We start from the raw sequence: 17942 nt of genomic DNA, 5'->3' as shown, positions 1-17942 counted from the left end.
GTTTCAGTGCGTGTGCCCTGCGTGTGGCTGGCTCTGTGGCCCCAGCAGGGATGGGGAGCCTTGGTGGCCCCTTAGAGAGGGCTAGCCGAAAGCCAGGGGGTTGAGTCGGCTGGGTTGTACCCTCAGAGGCGGCTGGTGACAGACCTCTGCAAGGACGGGCGCTGGCAGGCGCCAAGGCTCTTAACCCCAATGTGCTGTTCAGCTGTTAGCCCCCGAGGAAGCGTTTCTCGTTGCAAAAAGACACGAGCTAAAATCTCAGCAAAAACCTAAAACGGGCTCCGGCAATGCCCAGCTAGGCAGGGCAGAGGAGAGAGGCCGAACAAGCATCCTGCCAGCTCAGCGCGGCGATGCTGCGCGAGGTTGGTGAAACACCTTGCGTGAGCCCGAGCCGTGCCCGGCTCTGCCGGCAGCCGGCTTGGCACGTGGCTCGAGTCTGGCTGCAGCTGCGGGCATTGCCCCTTTGCATCCTCCCTCCTCTCCCTCCCTCGCCCCCATGCCCGAGGAAGAGCTCGGGCCCCAGGCAGCGCCCTTCCCCTGGGAGAGGGGCTGGGCAGCTGTGTGGGTTTAAAACAGCAGCTCTGGGACGGAGCACTCGGGACCGGCTCAGTGCCTTTTCTTCCCCTCTGTTTTTTTTTTTCTTTTTCCCTCCTGGCTGAATCAATAATTAAGCATATTCTAAGTAGTGCAGTTTTGCTTGAAATTTTCCATTTGGCTTGTGCATTAGTTGGAAATGAAATATTTAGAGGACAGAATATAGTAATAAAGCCAAGACACGGTTTTCTGCTAGTATATTTTATTTATTTTGTTTAATAATGAGGTTCTGTGTCTGTTTCTACCCCCCTCTGTATCAGTGGCTTCTCCTCTTCCCCTTTCCTTTGGAGGCAGGAGATAATATCCCCCTTTTAAAAAAATAATAAAGTCTAGCTTGTCTAACAAATCAGGTCCTATGCTCTGATGTTGTAAGTGTTCAAAGGAGCTTCCCAGAAGGCTTAGGGAGAGGAGTAACCCAGCATCTCCACACTGATGCTCCTGCTACCCAATGATTTGTCTGGAAGGGAAAAGCAAAAGGGATTCCTTCACTTACAATTATTTGTTCCCCAGTGCGAAACCTTTAATAATTCCCTGGGAAGAGAATGGATCCTTTCCACACAGGAGCACGACCCGCCCCATGCCGTCTCCTCCTCTGTGTCTCTGCGTTTCCACTTGTGAAATATATTCTGACTCGTCTGGGGCCTTTTTCTTACCTCTGTCTGCGGTGTCGAGATGTTTGCAAGAATTTATTCCCTGGGGAACTTCATGAATACATTACCGATGCTCACAGTGAAGCAGGGAGAAAAGGCTGAATGCCGAGTAATTGGCCTGGGGAAGGCTGCAGGACCCGATGCAGCTCCCAACCCTTTACATGCCGCCACGTCTTCCGGGCTGGTCCTGGTTCCCTCAACTGATGTAGGTGGGAAATGGCTGCGCTGTCCTAAGAAAATTTGTGGCTTCAACCTTTTTTTTTTTTTTTTTTTTTTTCCTCATTCTGCTTTTGGGATGTAAAAGCCAATGTAAATCCCTGCAATAGAAATTACTCCAAGGAAATTCATATCATGTACAGTGAAGCGCTTCATCCCAACAGCTTCAAAATATTTCACTGAGATTTTGATCTTTTCTTCAAAACCTGTTTACAGTTTAAAAAAAAAATTTTTTTAAGTGTGTATGTATTTGCAATTGTGTATGTATTTGAAATGGAGTGTTTCTCCCAAGCAGCCTAAGTGTGTAGAAACTCTTCTTGTCTGAAAAACAAATGAAGTTTTCCAGCAAAGGAAAGAAACCCGGAGCTTCCCTGCCTCCAGGCAGGACTGGGGGGAGGCAAGCAGCCCTGCTGGCAGCCTGGGGGTGTTTTCTTGTGCAGGAATTTTGCCCGGTCTGGGCCACAGTCCTTTCCTCGTTTAACAGAGGCTTCGTCAGGGCCCTGTGGGGTTTGCAGTGGTGGCTGAGCCTGGGCGCAGCTCTGGGGCTGCTCCTGCCCTCAGGACCCTTGGTGTTTCCCAGGCCGGGACTGCGTGTGCCTCCTCTGCGAGAAGGGTCCTTGGTCCCACACAGGTTTACGTGGGCGTCAAAAGGCATTTTCTGATGGTAATACTGATCCCTGAAGTTTCTCGGTCGTTGCTTCCGCTCTCCAAAGGTGTGATTAAATAAATTAAAAAAATAAACAGCAAAGCAAGAAAACCTTCAGCCTTCTGTTTCAGGTGTGAAGGCGCTTAAGATAACTAATTATTTGCACAGCTTGCTTCTCTAAGCTCTTCTGCGCTTCAGATAAACATTTTGTATACATTTGAACTTGGAAATTAGGAAGAAAGCCGCGCTGTGTTGATCTGTTCGGGATCTCGCTGTGTTTGAGAAGTCAATCCGTTCATCTTCAGCAAATTAGGGGTGCCGAAAACTGATATTTTTCTAATATTTGCTCAGGCTAGCGTCTCGTGCTGTGTACTCCCGGGAGGAAAGGCTTTTGCAGGAATTTAATCACCAGTTCTTATGACTTCCTCGACGTGGCCACTGTGGAGCATGTGAAATACAGTGGGCATTAAAAGAAATTCATGGGGCCCAATTCTGGCGTTACCCCCACAGGGATGCTGCTCTGAGTGAGAGGCCATGCCATGGACCCCTCTCTGTCTGTCTTTCCGCAGCCACCGTGTGTCTTTCTGTGGCCCCTGGCAGCCTTACCTGGCGATTTCCTCTGCCGGTCCCAATCTCGACCCTATTTTGGGCAGCCCAGGGCGAGTTTGTATTTCCCTCCCCGTACCGGTACTGCCAAAGCTGACCTGCAGACAGAACCGCTCTTTTTAACTCTGCAAGCAAGTTTTGAGCCAGGGCTGAGTTAAGCAAGAGGGAGGATGAGGCAGCAGGGCTCTCCGTTAATGGGTCGCGCTGGCAGGCAGGAGGAACCCTTCCTGGTCTGCTCGTTGTAGTTAATTCTCGATAATAGTTCTCCCATTGTTAATATTGTTGTTAAACTCCTGCATTCTCGCCGAGCGAGAGCTAATTATAATAATTAACAGAGAACTCATGAACTTGTCAAACTGGTAATTATAAACCACAGGGACTTTTATCATTAAGAGATGCCATTCAGGAGGGGGGAGAGGGAGTGCGAAGCCTCTCTTGATTAGATCTGTGCCCGTGACGAGTCTCACCTCTTCCCCGGGCTCCTTCTTTTCCGGGACCTGGATCACAGTGCTCCAGCTACTGCAAAGCCCATCTTTGCCGTGCCCCGGCTGAGCAGGGAGTTGGTACTGCAGTCTCCAAAATAAACAAGCGACAAAGGCAAACACTTGCCTGCAAATCCACAGGCAGCCCCAGGACAGCCAGGCAGGGCTGCTGCCAGCACGCACGCTGCAGGCGCTGCCTGGGCTTTGGCTCCGGAGGGTGTGCGAGGATGCTCAGCTTCAGCTTTCCTCCCTTTGGCTTTCCCTCCCTCCTCTGGCCATCTTCCATGGAGGAGGACCCTGTGGTCCATGATGCTCCTGTGTGCTTCCCACTCCCATCCTCCCCGGCAAGGAAGTGAGCAGTAACCTGTGCATGGAAAAGCTGCTTTTCATGTAAATTATCCCTTCCCTGTCCTTGGAAGATAGGCTAAGCCAGCACAGCTTGCTGTTGAATCAGCAGCAGCATCTTTTGCAGTAGAGGCTACAGCTCTGGTCCCCAGGCAAAGAGCTGAGCTTGCCCACAAGGAAAATTTGTGGCGCCAGAGCCTGGTCCTGCAGCTCCCCAGTGTGCTGGTCCCCTTGGGCTCGAGCCACGGGGGAATGGCCGAGTGGTCTCCACAGTGCTGGGACCCAGATGGGTGCTGCAGAGGAAGGGAGGGAGGGGGCATCTTTGTGTTCTCCTGCTGCAAGGGCCTGGGCAACTTGGCTATGAGCAAAGGGCAAAGTCAAAAGTGTTGGGCGCGTCTGCCCGCTTGTAGCTACAAAACCATCTTGTCTTTTACCTTCCATGTGCTTCAGGCCCCTCACCCCCACCTCCCCCCTGTGCCCCGAGGTTTTCCCCGAGGATCCTGGATGTGTTATTTGGAAGCAGGAGCCATTTCCTTGGAGGAGCTGTTTCTGTAGTTGCTAGAATAAGCTGTATGTTTCACTCCATGTGCGATGTATTTTAGCTCCCTGTGCACATTTATATGTGCACAATTCTCAATGAAACAAGGAATTAACAGTGCGCTCTTGTTTTGACTTTATTAAAAGCACAAAGCTGGAAATATTTAGGCTAAATGGAGTTCTGGAGGTCTGATTCACTCTAGGAGGCGACTCCAGCAGAGCCCACAGTTTGGGATGTGGCAGGCATGAATGCAGGAGCTGATTTCAGATTAACCCATGGATCTCTGCTGCACAGCCTTCTGGCAAGTGGCCCTTTCCCCCACAGCAGTTGGGGCAGCAGGAGAGAAAGCAGGTGCAGGAGCCACCCCTCATCCTGCAATGTACAATGTTGCCTGTTTTCAGACCAAGCAAGGTCAGTGAGAATGTAAGCATTTGTCGGGATCATTTAGTTTGTGGCCAGGCAGGTTTTGGGTGGTGTGCCGACCCCCAGTGCGGTGGTGTGCCTCTCCAAGGAAGCCCTGTGCCGGTCAGCGGCATCACTCCCTTCTCGCTCCGCTCTGCACGTTGCCCAGCAAGTTTTGCTCAGATATTCTCCAAGTTTCCTCTCGTGCCTATTGTGAGCTTTCTCTCCTGGACAGCAAACAACAAATGGTCCTTTTCACCCAGGAGATAAGATTGTTCATCTTCCAAAGTCACCGGCACTTGTGACGCCGGGTCTGGAGCAGTTTGAATAATGAGCCTTCGGGAGAACTCGTGTTTCTGTTCGTGTCCTTTTCTTAACAAAGACCTGAGGCTCCCAAGGCAGCGGCAGCTCCGCCAGGCACTGAACGCGACGGGCTGCTTCTGAAGGGCACAAGTTACAGAGAAGATTTTCTTTTCTTCCCTTTTTTTTCTCCTCTGCTTTTCCAATTGTATTTTTGTCAGGCGCCAGCGCTGAACAATCGGTCCTTTATAGAAAAAATTCCCACCAGGAGCGACACAAACGCTGCTGCGCGGATCCCCCTCCTCCCTTACAACCACTATCCTTCAGTGCCTCGCATGCACATTTCAATCTAAAGAGTGAACCAGAAGTTCCCTGTGTCCTTAAAGCCTTCCTTTTGTGGCTCTTATGTGTCATGTTTCCCACCCTCCCTCGGCCTCTCCCCTCTTTTGCATCCCCCAGCTGCATGGCCCCTGCATCCTGCTTCCCTCTCCCTGCTCTGTCGGTATCCCTGCCTGCTCCCCCTGTCCTCCCTGGTCTGCTGGGTGCTTTTCCTCCTGCATCCCCTTGTAGCATCCCGCTCCATCCCATGCCCCGATGCCCAGGCACCGGTAAAGGCAGAAGGGGGAAAGGTTTCCAGCACAGATGCACCTTAGTAAGGAGAAAAAACCATCTATAGCCACAGCAGACCGGGCAGCAGCCGGGAGGGTGGCTGTTATCAGCCACTCCAGGACACACGGCAAACTCGGGAGCTACTGAGCGTGGTGGCGGGAGCGGTGTCGTGTAGGAAAGTGCTTCAGTGCTTGCTCGAGACCATCTGTTTCAGGGCTCTGTTTGAGCACCTGCTTGGTGTTCAGCTTGTGCAAGGTCCTGTCTTAGCCGGATGCCCTGCACATCCTCTCCCACCTTTTCCTCCATCCCCACCAGCTCAGTCTCGTCCCTCTGGTCCTTTCCCTGCGCGGCACCATCTCTCACCCCTTTCCCATCCTGCTGCTGTCTCTGCCTTCTCCTCTCCTCCAACTAGAAGGAGCGTAAAAAGAACAATAAAGCCATTCTTGCAGCGTCTGCATTAAGCTTTGGAGGCAAAAAAAGCATCACAGACAAACCAGGGACGTTCGCTCACTGTGACTGTGGGGCTTTCATCCAGGACCCTGTGCCGGGCAAGGTGCGGGGCAAACCCGAGTGGACGTGTCCATCGCCCAGCTGCTCTGCTACCGCTCCTCCTGGAGAACCGGGGCCGGAGGAGGACCACCACGCTGGGCTTTGTCCTCCCTCCCACTCCGCTGCTGGGGCTGCGGCTTTGCCCCAGGAGGAGCACCACTGCAAACTGCTTTTCAGACAACCGGCTAAACGTGGCTGGCTCAAAAGCCGGCTGGAAAAACTCTTATCGGAGCTACACGGCCTTTTGCATTGGCTGCTTTGGAACTGGAACCTGCCGTTGCCCTGAAAATGAAGACACACGGAAATATGCAAAGTAAAAATAAAGGAAGGCTTTCTCTCAGCAGTGAGGCAGTGAAAATGAAATTCATTCTCCCCGCTTCCTGCTGTGGCCACAGAAAAGGCAGAAATGCTTCATTTCCCAGCCGCCAAACTTGCAAAGGTGGATCTGAAAACTCAAGCCGGGTTTTTCTTCCTCGTGTGCCTTCCAGAACCTGTCAACCACCAAACTTTCCGATTGCCTGTGCAACACAGCCCAGCCTGACGCGGGCTCGCCTCGAGTGACCGACAGGACTGTGGGAGGGATGCGGGCGATGGGCAGCACCCGGTGCCATCACGCCCAGCACTGGAGTCAGGGGGCAAGTGGGAGGGAAAAACCAACCTGGCTGCTGAAATCATCAGGTCATCCTGGATGCCATGAAATCTGCTGCCGGAGGAGGTGCCTTTCCCTGGCTGAACCACGTGCACGGCCTACCGGGCTGCCCTCAGTGGGACGCGTGCCCAGTGGTGCTGTGTGTGCCGCTCCGGGGGCAGCAGGTCCCCTTCGGAGGCTGTGGTGAGGAAAGGAGCAAGGGGCCCATGCTGCCCTTGCCAGTTCGGCACACAGAGGCATTGGAACGGCACATCTGAGCATTTAAAATACATTAAAGGAGCCCTCCTTTTGAAGTGGGAAACTATCTCTATTTAATCAGAGAGAAACAACTTTTCAAAAGATTTTTTTTTTTTTCCTCCTCTTTACCTTCAGCTGTCTGGCTTCTCCTGTGGATAGTACCATGAATAAAACATGCATATCCCAATTAAATCTTGATTTAATTTCTCTTCTTTGCAAAGCTGATGAACTCGAGTGCTTTCATAAAGACATGAACATTAGCATTCTTTTGTGATGCACAAGCCAGTTGGAGGAACAAGGGACTAAAATAATCACCCGCCTCTCTCTTGGCCGTGCCAAGCTCTGCACCGGCTTGGAGAATAAACCCTCGGCTGGGATCATCCTCCAGAGCAGCGCTGAACCAGGCTGGGATGCAGACATCCTGGCTGCTTTTTTTAATGAAAACAACAACAACTCACCCAAACCACCTGTAAAAGCCATGAGTGCACAGCGAGCACAGGTTCCCCTAAAGCCCATCCCATCCCTGGAGAAGCTCCTGGGCTGTCCCCGAGCACTTGGCACTGTCCGACAGTGATGGCACGTGGGTGTCCCTCAGAGCTGATTCTTCAGGCAAGAGCTTTAATATGCCTGTAAAGGAGAAATGATCGGCAATATCAAAACAGAAGCAACCCAATTGCAAGTGTATGCGCCGCTGCTCTGTTACAGCTGGCCAATATCTTCCAATTTATATTTTTATGAAAAAAAAGAGTTAGTTGGAGCAAAGAAGGTTTATCATAAATTTTCTCGCATATGCAACCTCCAAAATAAATAATGCCATTTACACTAATGTACTCCTGCCCATCATTTCAGGCTCTTGGCACTAATCAATGCTCTCTAATGTTAGCAGATTGAATACAATACTTCAAATTACCTGTCTTTGTGCTGCAGTGCATTCATGTTTTCCCTGCTGTCTTGGGGCCCCGTTGTATGAAAATACCACCCTTGTTTTTTCTTCCACGCTGGAAGTATTTCCATTGTATCCAATGACCTTATATTGCAGCCAAACATGAAATGCTTCTCGCAGAAAAAATGGATAAATGGTGTTTCAACAAAATTTAATTTCTGCCAAAAAATACACAAAAACCCCACAACCCAACTCTCAAAGTCCTTCCTTTCATTTGGAAATGAAACCCTGAAAACGAGGACACTTCAAACTTTCTTTGCTGGAGACGTTTTTCTTTAAAAAAAGTCTATAAACCCTCTCGGAACAAATTTCCACCAGAAAATTGTTTTTGCCCTTCCTTTTTTAATAGGGATTTTTAAAATTCATTTCCTGTGTAACTCTAGATGGAGCTGCTGAAATGTCACCATGGTGATTGTCCTCGTGACATTTCCATTCAGGACTTACAGCAGGAAAACAAGTATATCCCCTTGGCTGGGGCGAGGGCCGGCCGGGAGCAGGATGGGAGCTGGGAGGGAGGTGGGGAAGGGTGGCAGGAGGGGGCTGGACCCACCACGGCTGCAGATCTGGGAGGGCTGGGCTCGGCGGCTGCCCGTGCCTCAGTTTCCCCACCTGCGTGACACCGGCTGGTACGGTGCAGAGAGCCCTGTCAGGGTCATGCTCCTAATGAAAAGAAATAGCTGGGCAGAAGCCAAGATAAAGAAACGCTCGACGGGAAAGCGTGTAATATGGCTGCTTTCATGGGTCATTGCAGGAGATTACAAATCCCACTCGGTGGCGGAGAGGACCGAAATAGCCTTTGTCAGGGCGAGGCGTGCTCTCTGGCCCATGAGGTGGCTTTGCGCCGGGGGGACGCGGCTGTGAACGGCACGGGGTATAGACGTGTTTTCCCTGTGCCTCCCCTCCTCTCGCGGCTGCTCGTGCCGAGCTGATTCACCCACTCTGCTGATTGATGAGTATTCCAGGCACCCGATTTATTTTGTAAAAACAGTGATTTATTTACACCCAAAAAAAGTTTTGCTCCGAGTCGCTTCTGATTTAGGGATGTGCTGTTATGCATGTGCAGCCTTGTAAATATTCGATTTATTGGCTGCGCCAGGCCCCGCGTGCACTGGCCTTGGCGGCACAAGCACGTGCTTTCCCACGGCCAGAGGTCCTCCGCCTCACCGTCGCTTGTTGTGGGAGGGGGAAGTTTCCTTTGTATCCCGACTTCTCGCCTGTGCTATGGAAAACGGCAGTCTGTCCCTCCTCTTCCCCTGCAATGAGCCGCAGCGGCGCAGGCTGCGCCTGTCCCCCTGCTCGGTGGCAGCCAGGAAGGGCGGATGGCTGTGAGCATCACGCTTCCTCCGCTGGAAAGCAAAGAGGTGCAGAAGGAGCCCCCCCAGTTAATTGCCAAGCAAAGGTGGTGTGAGCAGCAGGAGAAAGCAGGGAATAAAGTGCTTTTACCTGCTCAGCTGGATAATTAAAAGCTGCCTGAAGCACCGCTAACCTTTTTTTCATCCCGGCTTCGTTCATTATAAAGCCAGAAAGAATTAGCTATGCTGCATTATCAGATAGAGAAAAACATTAATAGCAGAAATGGGAAAGAGAAAGGAGGAATTTTGGGTTAGTTAATTAAACTACACATCTTCAATGACTTATGAAGTAGCCGGACAGGCTTCCTCGGGCTTAGCTGGGCCCCGAGAGCATGAGATACTGTCTTTGAGGAGGAAACTTGTCAGCTCAAGCAACTTTTCCACCCGAGGACCAGCACGTGTGTGGTCTTCCCAGCTCTCGAGGCAGGGTGAGAGCTTCCAAGAGCAGCACTGATTTTTAGCCTGACGTGTTACCTTTAGTGTGAGGGGAGCAGAGGCGGTTGGAGCCGGAGCGCACCTCTGCCGGGTGAGGCTCCATCTGTCAAGGGCTCTGCTCATAACACACCTCGCCGGTAACAACGCTTGACAATTCCGTCCCACAACCACCCACTGACAGACTCTGCAGCTCCTCCTCATGCTCTGCAACTGCATGATTTCATATCCAGCACTGCTGAACACAAACGGGGATGTTTCTCCCAGTGACAGCTGAGCTCTCAAACCCTGATAAATCACATCGTGTAGGTATCGGCTCTCAGACTAACCTTTGGATATGTGTGTAAGCGGTGGTAAAACACTCTGCAGCCTGCATGGGGTTAATTAAGAGAGGCACCCTTGTGCTAAGTTACAGGGCAAAGCTCAATTAAGTTGGGAACTGAAATGGATAATTCCATTAAAATGGATTTATTCACTGTGCTGCTGCTGATACGCGTCATGCTGAGGAATATTTTCAATGAAAGTTTGTATTTTACCAACTTTGCTTCCCTGTCCTTATCGTCCCCGAACGCCAGCGGAAAGCGGAGAAGCCATCAGCACGCACGGCAGAGCCAGATCTGCCGTCCTCCCCTCACCTGAGCCGGGAGCCTCAGCGCTTCCTGGCGCGGCCGGGGCTTGGGGGTGAGAGCCAGCGCTTGGCTGTTCCCGATACAGCAGGCACGAGTCCAGGAGCTGGCATCGGGGCTGGTTTGTCTAGATGCACGCGATTGCTCGAGGCCCCCAGTAACGAGGGGAGCTGTAAAAAGCTGGCCCTTGAGCCGCAAAGAGACAAATCTCGGTCTCGCACACGGTACCCGTAAATGGGATGCAATGCAGCTCTCGCTCCATCTTTGCACCACGTTGTTGGATTGCGGTGAGGTTTCTACCCTACAGCCCAGAGCTCAGGCTATAAAGTGTTGGAGGGATGTTCCTTCTCTCGCCGTGGTGCCACGGTTATATCCTTGCAAGTGCCAGAGCCCCTTCCCAATCCCCCGCACGCCTGCCATGATGACGCACCGGCTCGGCGTGGAAGAGGGACCCGGCGCTGACCACACCGCTCGCCCAGCAGACGAGCACATCCAAATGGCGGTAATTAATAGGTGATCACAGAGTTAAGCAAATGCGGACTGACAGCAGCCCCGGCTCGCTTCTAACCTGTGCCTTCGCTAACGTTAGTGCTACAGCTAGACCCGCTGTCTGTTGACGTGTTGTTTCTTCTCATTAATAAATAAGTGCCTGAAACAATTACCCTGCAAGAAACCAACCCTATTATTTTTACCTATTCATTTATGTGGTTGTTTGGCCTGTGAAAGGTACAGAGGAATCTAACGGCTCGGGATGCCTTTGTGCGCAAGAACGCGGCTGTCCCTGTGCCAGCCCCTTCCGACCAGCCACAACTTCAGAAAATCTCTGGAAATCCTGTTTTAAACCCTAATGTGGAAGGCATTGCCCCTGCCCGCCTGGCACAGCACCGGCCCTCTCCTCCCAGCCCCGCTGCTGAAGTCAGCCTGGAGCAGACGCCCCGGACCTGTGCTGGGTACAGGCTTTGCACGTGCGTGTGAGCTCTCGGGAAGAAACGGGTGAGGGATTCAGGCCCTGGGACGTGGTGGGCACCTTCCTCCGGCCAGTCTGGGTCCTGCGGAGGAGCTGTAACGGCATCTCACTGTCGCCTTGCTGGCTCGGCAGCTGAAGCGACGTGTTGGCTCAGCTGCCCTAGGACCTGGGGAGCAGGAAAAGGGTCACCTTGTCCTTCTTGCGTCTGTCTGCATCCAGCACCTGAAGCCAGCTCCTGAGGCGCTCCTGGTCTGGCCGGCACATCCATTCATCCGAGAAGCATCAGGCTGCAAAGGAGGAAATAAAAAACAAGCCCTGAACATTTAAGAAAGGGAATTGTTTCATTCTTTCCAAAGGTCACTTGCTTTAAACTCAGTTCAAGCCACTGGGGCACCTTTCAGTTTCATTTCTTCTGTTTAATTCTCACCAGTTCATTAAAGTCTGACCTTCCATACTCTTGGCAACTGCTTACGATGGCCAGCGAGAGACAAGCCCTTCTGCTTTTGAGGCTGTTAAACTGCCAAGGATATTTGAGGTGCTTTTCTTAATATTTCTGACAGCAACTCGTCAGTCGCTATCAGAAACCTTAGCATGCGGCAGAGAGTAGAAAAAGCAGAACATAATACGAAAGAACAGAAGAACGAAGCCACTGAATGCCACTTCTTGTGAGCTGAGGAAAGGTCAGGTGAGATTCTGGACAGTTATCTCATTGCCGTCGCGGATAAAGCGCAGGAGAGCTCATAGCCACCAGCGGCTGCCTTCAAACAAAGAGATATTTAATTAAAGCCCATGAAAAGAAAAGGAAGGATAAGTGCTTTAGAGATAAACTCCTACAACCTAGCCAGGCTTGAAGATATGTGCAAGTTGAGATTTAATCTTCCTGTAAGCACTCGGTGGGGTGCCTGGGCATCAGCTGGTATGACCCAGAGACACCCCAAGACAGGGCTGCGAGGTTCGGGGGGGCTGAGGAGAAAACCCCGCGTTTCCTGGGAAGCGCGTGTGTGTGCTATTTATACCACGGGCAAAAGTGGAGCTGTCCTGAGCCAGAGCTGCGGGCTCGATTCAGAGACGATGCGGGCAGCTCCTGCCTGTGTGAGCACAGGGGACCTCTGGTCTTGCAGGGACGTTACCGTAATATCAGCATCAGAGGCAATACTAGTAACTGGAGAAAGGGCCACGAGGACAGTATACGGCCAGAAGATGCCGTGGGAGGAGGCAGCCCCGTCCCTGCCCGTGGCTGCCCTGGTGCCAAGTGGTGCGGCGAGGGTACCCCAGCTGTCCAGAGTAGCGTGGGTCTCCAAAGCAAAAGTGAAAGCTGCAAGGGGCAGAAAAGGTTCTTTTCTGTGTGGTTTTGGAGCTACTTTAGCCTGTGCTTTGGAGCTGGTGGGGGCTCACTCGGGAGCAGGCCGGGCTGGCCAAGAACGGGAAGCCTCGAGCTCGCGATGCTGCACCGTGCCGAACGCAGCCCTGCCAGCGTCAGGGGCGAAGGTGAGACGATGCTCCACGGCATCCATCCCCGCGCCTGCGGCAGCGCCGATGCCTGTCCGAGCATCCCGTGGTGCGAAGCGGTCCTTTGCAAAGGTGGGGGGATTTAACCGCTGGCAGAGCAGAGGCCAGCCGCATCCGAGCAGGCTGGCTGTGGCTGCCGAGGGTATTTAGACATCACGTTTTATTTGTTTGTCTAATTAAAACAGAGATAGATCTGGCTCTTCTCTGCCCAACTGTCCACTGCCGTTTTGTGGAAGGTGTTGATTGTACCACCGCAGCTCACAGCGGAGATTTGCAGAGAACCAGGTCCCGTAAGAGTTGCAGTTTAATAAAAACACTAGCATGATTTATTATCTCCAATGCTAAGGGAGCAGCTTCTCTCTCCAGGTAAAAAACACCCTCCGAAACTGCTCTCTCAATTTGCATAAGTAACGGTTATATCATTAACAGCTCATTAGGAACAGAGCGGTGTGACAAACCAAAAATTCAGAAACGCTGAGCTAGAGAGGAACCCGGTCCCCTGCCTGGCAAGGAAACACAAGCGTACTCCAAACGGTGGGTTAAAAAAGCGAGAGCCATGTCTGGGAGACAGGAAAATATAAAGGGAAGAACCACGGGTCATTTAGATCTTATGAAATGTAACGTACGAGGAGCGATTTGCAGAATGAAGGTTAAAATTGTCCTGTTGTGGCCATCACAGCCCTAAACTGCTTGTGATGGGGAGCTTGTGCACTGCCTTTAAGGTGAAACGGATGGGGAGGAGATAATTGAATTGTAGCGGAGAGCGGAGGGAATGGGATGAAGCCGGTGCAGAGATGCTGCCAGGCAATGCCCGGCTCTTGCCTTCCACGGGCTGTGCCGAGGATGCCGTGCCAGGGACACCCTGCCAGCCCCCAAGCCCTGGCAGGGACCAACAGCGGGCTGCCTGCCAGCCACGGAGCGGTGCTGCCTGCAGGGCTGGGGACAGCCGGTGACCAGCTGAATTGTGACCTCGCCGGGGCACCACCGGTCCTCCGCTTTGTTAAGTGCCCTATGGATTGCCCAGACAATTTAAAACATGGGAGAAAATAATAAGTTGAATATGAGCCAGCCCTGGTGAGCAGGGGCTTTCATCAGGAGAGAAAAGCCCTGGAGTCCTCAGATGAAGGGGAAAAAAAAAAAACAGGTAGGAAAAAAAATTGGATAAAATATAAATTAAAAAAGAATAGAGCTGGTTTCAGTCAACAACCCTTGAATTACCTGCTGTTCTTCCCATTAGAGTCTCATCCCCCAGCAATCTTGTGGGGAGGTCCGTGCGGAGCTCAGCCGGGGAAGGATGGTGGCCATTGTCGGGAGCCGTGACTCCTTCCAGCCCCAAGCAACAGGCACTGCATGTGGGGTTGTGTTTTGTTTTTTTCCTGAAGTGATCCAGTGTCATTGCAAATAACAGGACATCACTATATCGAAGCCATATTAAATATTATCAAAAGAGGTATCTCGCATGCCGGGTGAGCTGCGACTGCAGGCAGGAGGACTTGTTTGAGCAGGGACGTTTGCTTTCCCTTTTGTCAACGTGGGTTTGACAGCTCTGTCTTGCCCAACTTGCTACAGCGGCAGAGTTTTCCTGATTGAAAAGGGTGTTGAGGGGAAGGGAACTGCATGCAGTTGGGTAAAAAAAAAAGGAAAAAAAAAAACCCAACTCTCTTTCAAATGACTGAGCTGTGTGAAATGACAACTTTTGCACGAGGGTGTTTCACATGTAAAGTGTGGGCTGAATTCCCCGGCACCCAGGGCCAGGGAGCGCAGGGCTCCTGGGTGCTGCCTGCCAGGGGGGATTTGATGCTCCCCTATGTGAGGAGCCCTTTAGCCACTGACGGAGCTCACGGTATCAGTCAGGAAATATGTCCTTCTGCCCCCAGAAATTCCGAGGCAAAGAAAAATTTCTGTCTGGAAAGAAAACTGCTTAAAAAAGCTTAGGGTATTTTTTTCCAAAACCCAATAACCACGTAGTTTGGTTTAAAAAAAAATACACACACACACACACTGCTGATAATGCGTGAGTAGCTGTTTTTGTGGAGAACTGCCCTCTATTTCATGGAGGCTGGGAAACAGGCATCTTGTGTTTAATGTGTTGGGTCATGACTGCCTTAGGAGAGATGCAAACTCACGAGATGGCAGCGAAAGCTTCCAGCCTGTCATTTGAAAAGCAAATAGCAAGTTTGGGAACCTCTGGTTTTGGACATCTGAGCGGGAATGCTTCAGAGGTGGGAATTCACAGGAAGGATTGACCAGCTCCTCCTCCTCCTGCAAGGCCGGGTGAGGCTCCAGTAGCACGCAGCTTTCTCTAGGGCATCGTGTCCAAGTAGAAAAGCAAAGGTCTGCTGATTTTTAGTATTAAGATTTACAGCTAGGAGTTCTTTCCCTTGGCAGTGCTGTCCACTGCCTTTATGAACAGCAATTACAAAGCATTGGGTATCCTGGAAAGCAACAGGCCGGAGATGAAATTCTCAGCACAACGCTCAGAGGAACGCAGGCGGGCAGTAATAAATAGTGGCGTTCATTGGGGGAAACATGGGGTGCCGTCCTTCTTCGGGAATCCTTTGTCTCCTGCATGCCCCCCTTGCTGCAACGCGAAGGGTACTTGTTCCCTCCAAAAGGGAAGGAATGCCATACGGTAAGGGCAGACCGCAGCGGCTCTTGCAAATGGCGAAGCTGTTGCTCCAATGCAGCATTAATGACCGAGGCTGCGACCGTTGTTCTAGTGGTCACACCAAAAGCAGCTGCTAGGATTTCCACGCTGGCCTCCCAAAGTGCATTATTAAGGTAATACTTCACCGTGAACTCATGTAGCTGAGGGGCCGCTTGCTTAATGCATTGCATGAAGATTTCTCCCATTTATAAGCAATAATTCCTTCCCTTTGCCTAACCACAGGCAGAGACGGGGAAATAATCAGTGAACTTGGAGGCAACATTTTTGTTATGTCTCTTACAAATGAAAAAACGAATTAGACTTTGAGAAATAAAAGAACTTGGGAGCCCTGTAATTCTTAAAGCTTGTATTTAAAAATAACCCTGTCAGGGTGCCGCCGCTGTCATCGCGCCTTTGCCGCAGCCTCCACACAACTCAATATTTATACACGAGAAAGTAAATGTTCGGAAGATAAAAAAGAAATCAGGTTAAAGTCCCGCTGCGGGAGCTGAGATTTAGTAGAGGAGGAGGAGAGCTTGGGAGCCTTGCTGCTGGGGGAAGCATCCGTGCTGTACCCCTGCACTGAGCAAGGTCTTTTTGTTGCTTGTTTTCACTAGAGCTGAAACAAAGGGGCCATATTCCCTCTTGCTGGTCGCTTGTGCTAGAGAAAAATGATTGGCAGGTCTCGCCTACCCCCTTCTCCCTGCGCGGTCTGAGCCCCGCTGCTCAAAGAGCCCCGGGAGCCTGGTGCTGGCTGCGCCTCTCTGGGGATAACCAGGGAGCTGGAGCCTGGCTTGCAAAGCGCTCGGGGATCCTCTGGGAAGGCAGCTGTCTGGTTATCTCCCCGGGCTGTGGGTCCCCGTCCCCTCCGCCTCCGAGCAGCCCTGCCTGTTCTGCGGCAGCGGGCGCGCTTGCCTGTAACCGGCAGCGATTTGCAGAAGCCACCGGTTCGGTTCACCCTATTCCGTGCTCATAAATTAATCTCCCAGGATTAGACTCCACGCGCCGGTAACACTCCTGGGGAGCTTTATTTACACATTAATAATAATAGGAAGAAGAAGAGGAGAAAAGCAGGACAAGTTCTGACAACTTTCAGTAGCAGTTGGAAATAAAGGCAGGAACCGGCTCCTCGCTGCCCTGAGATGATAATTCCATCCACTCTGCGCAGGGGGTCGGTCTCTCTCCTTTCCGGGTACCGTTTTAAGCCACCATTTTCTTTCTGGAAAACTCTGCCACCCAAGAGGATGTCTGGCTGAGCAACCCATATCGACGCTTTGATTTATTTCTGTTCATTGTCCCTGCTGCTCTTCTCTTCTTTAATTGTTGTGTTATTTTAGGACCGAAGTGCAGTTGGGGGATTTATTATTTATTGCTGTGTTGCCTATCAGGCAATTCTCTCAAGCTGTTAAGAGTAAACCCAATTCTTTGTTGAGGAGATATGTTGCAAACGTAATATAAAGCTAATACGCTGTCAAAATTGAATTGCTCCCCAGCCCTCGCCCCATCAAATTGGAGACATTCCCTCACTCTGCTCGCTCTTAGGGATGGGTGAAGAGCATCCATCGCTTCTGCAGTGTGCCCTGGAAAGCCCCTGGGGATCGATGCTCCTGCATCGTCTCCCGGGTCTCGCACGTGGCGGCTCCGGGACTTTGCCAGTATCCCCTCTCCTCTCCTTCTGGCATCGTTTTGCTCACTCCTGAGGACCGAGGAGCATCACCTCCTTGGCGTTTGGAAATCCACTTCACCAGCCAGCAAAGCACCGACAGCTGCCACCACCGCTTGGAAATGTTTGGGAGAGCTGGCAGCGGCGAAGAGGAGCCCGGCCAATGCTTTTGTTTCTGCTTTCTGCTTTCCTGCGTGCATGTTGCTTCCCAGGGCGGGAACGTTTGAACACCTCCGAAGGCGGAGGAATAATACCAGGCAGGAAAGTCGTACTCCATTGACTGGCTTGCGAAAAACCAGGACTATTAATGCTAAGCTCCAGTCCGTGGAACACAGAAAATGGTATTAAAGGATTTGCTTTTCATGACCATAATTCAGAGTTAATGTACATTTGATGTTTAATGTATGAACCACAGGTGATTTCAAACTGGCACGGCCTTTTCTAAATAGTGTTTTAATCTTAGGGGGTTTTTTCAGTTTTTTAAGGTTCAGCTACTCAGCCTGTCAGACAAGAGGAGAAAAAAAACATGGCAAAGCTAGGTATGAGAATCCAATGTGGGCAGAGGCTTTTGTTCCGTCTTTTATTGAGGTTTTACCTCTAATCTCTGCCTTTTTGATGCAATTTAAGATTAAGGAAATGAAAGGCAAGGCTGCCTGCGAACGCTTATACAAACAGGACAGCCGAGGGGCGCTTAAAGGCAGTTTTGTAAGAGGCTTTGGGCGGCTTTCCCCCGAAGGGAGAAGCCAGAGGCTCGGCAGCGGCTGGCCAGAGGTCTGGGGGAAGCGGGCACTGGGCACCTCCCGCTCGCCATCAAACCTCCCACCCACAGCGGTCCCGTCCTCACCCGTCGGGAAGCGATTCCCGGGCAGAGCGGGCATTGGGATGCTGGGCTAAAGGGACCTGTGTTCTGACCCGGAGAGATGCTGCTTGTCAGCCGGAGCCGAGTCCCCTGTCGGCTTTTGTGGTTATTGTGCACGCTCTTC

The sequence above is a fragment of the Aquila chrysaetos genome, chromosome 8, assembly GCF_900496995.4.
Source record: "Aquila chrysaetos chrysaetos chromosome 8, bAquChr1.4, whole genome shotgun sequence".
NCBI lineage: Eukaryota > Metazoa > Chordata > Aves > Accipitriformes > Accipitridae > Aquila > Aquila chrysaetos.
Note: the sequence above shows the minus strand (reverse complement) of the source record.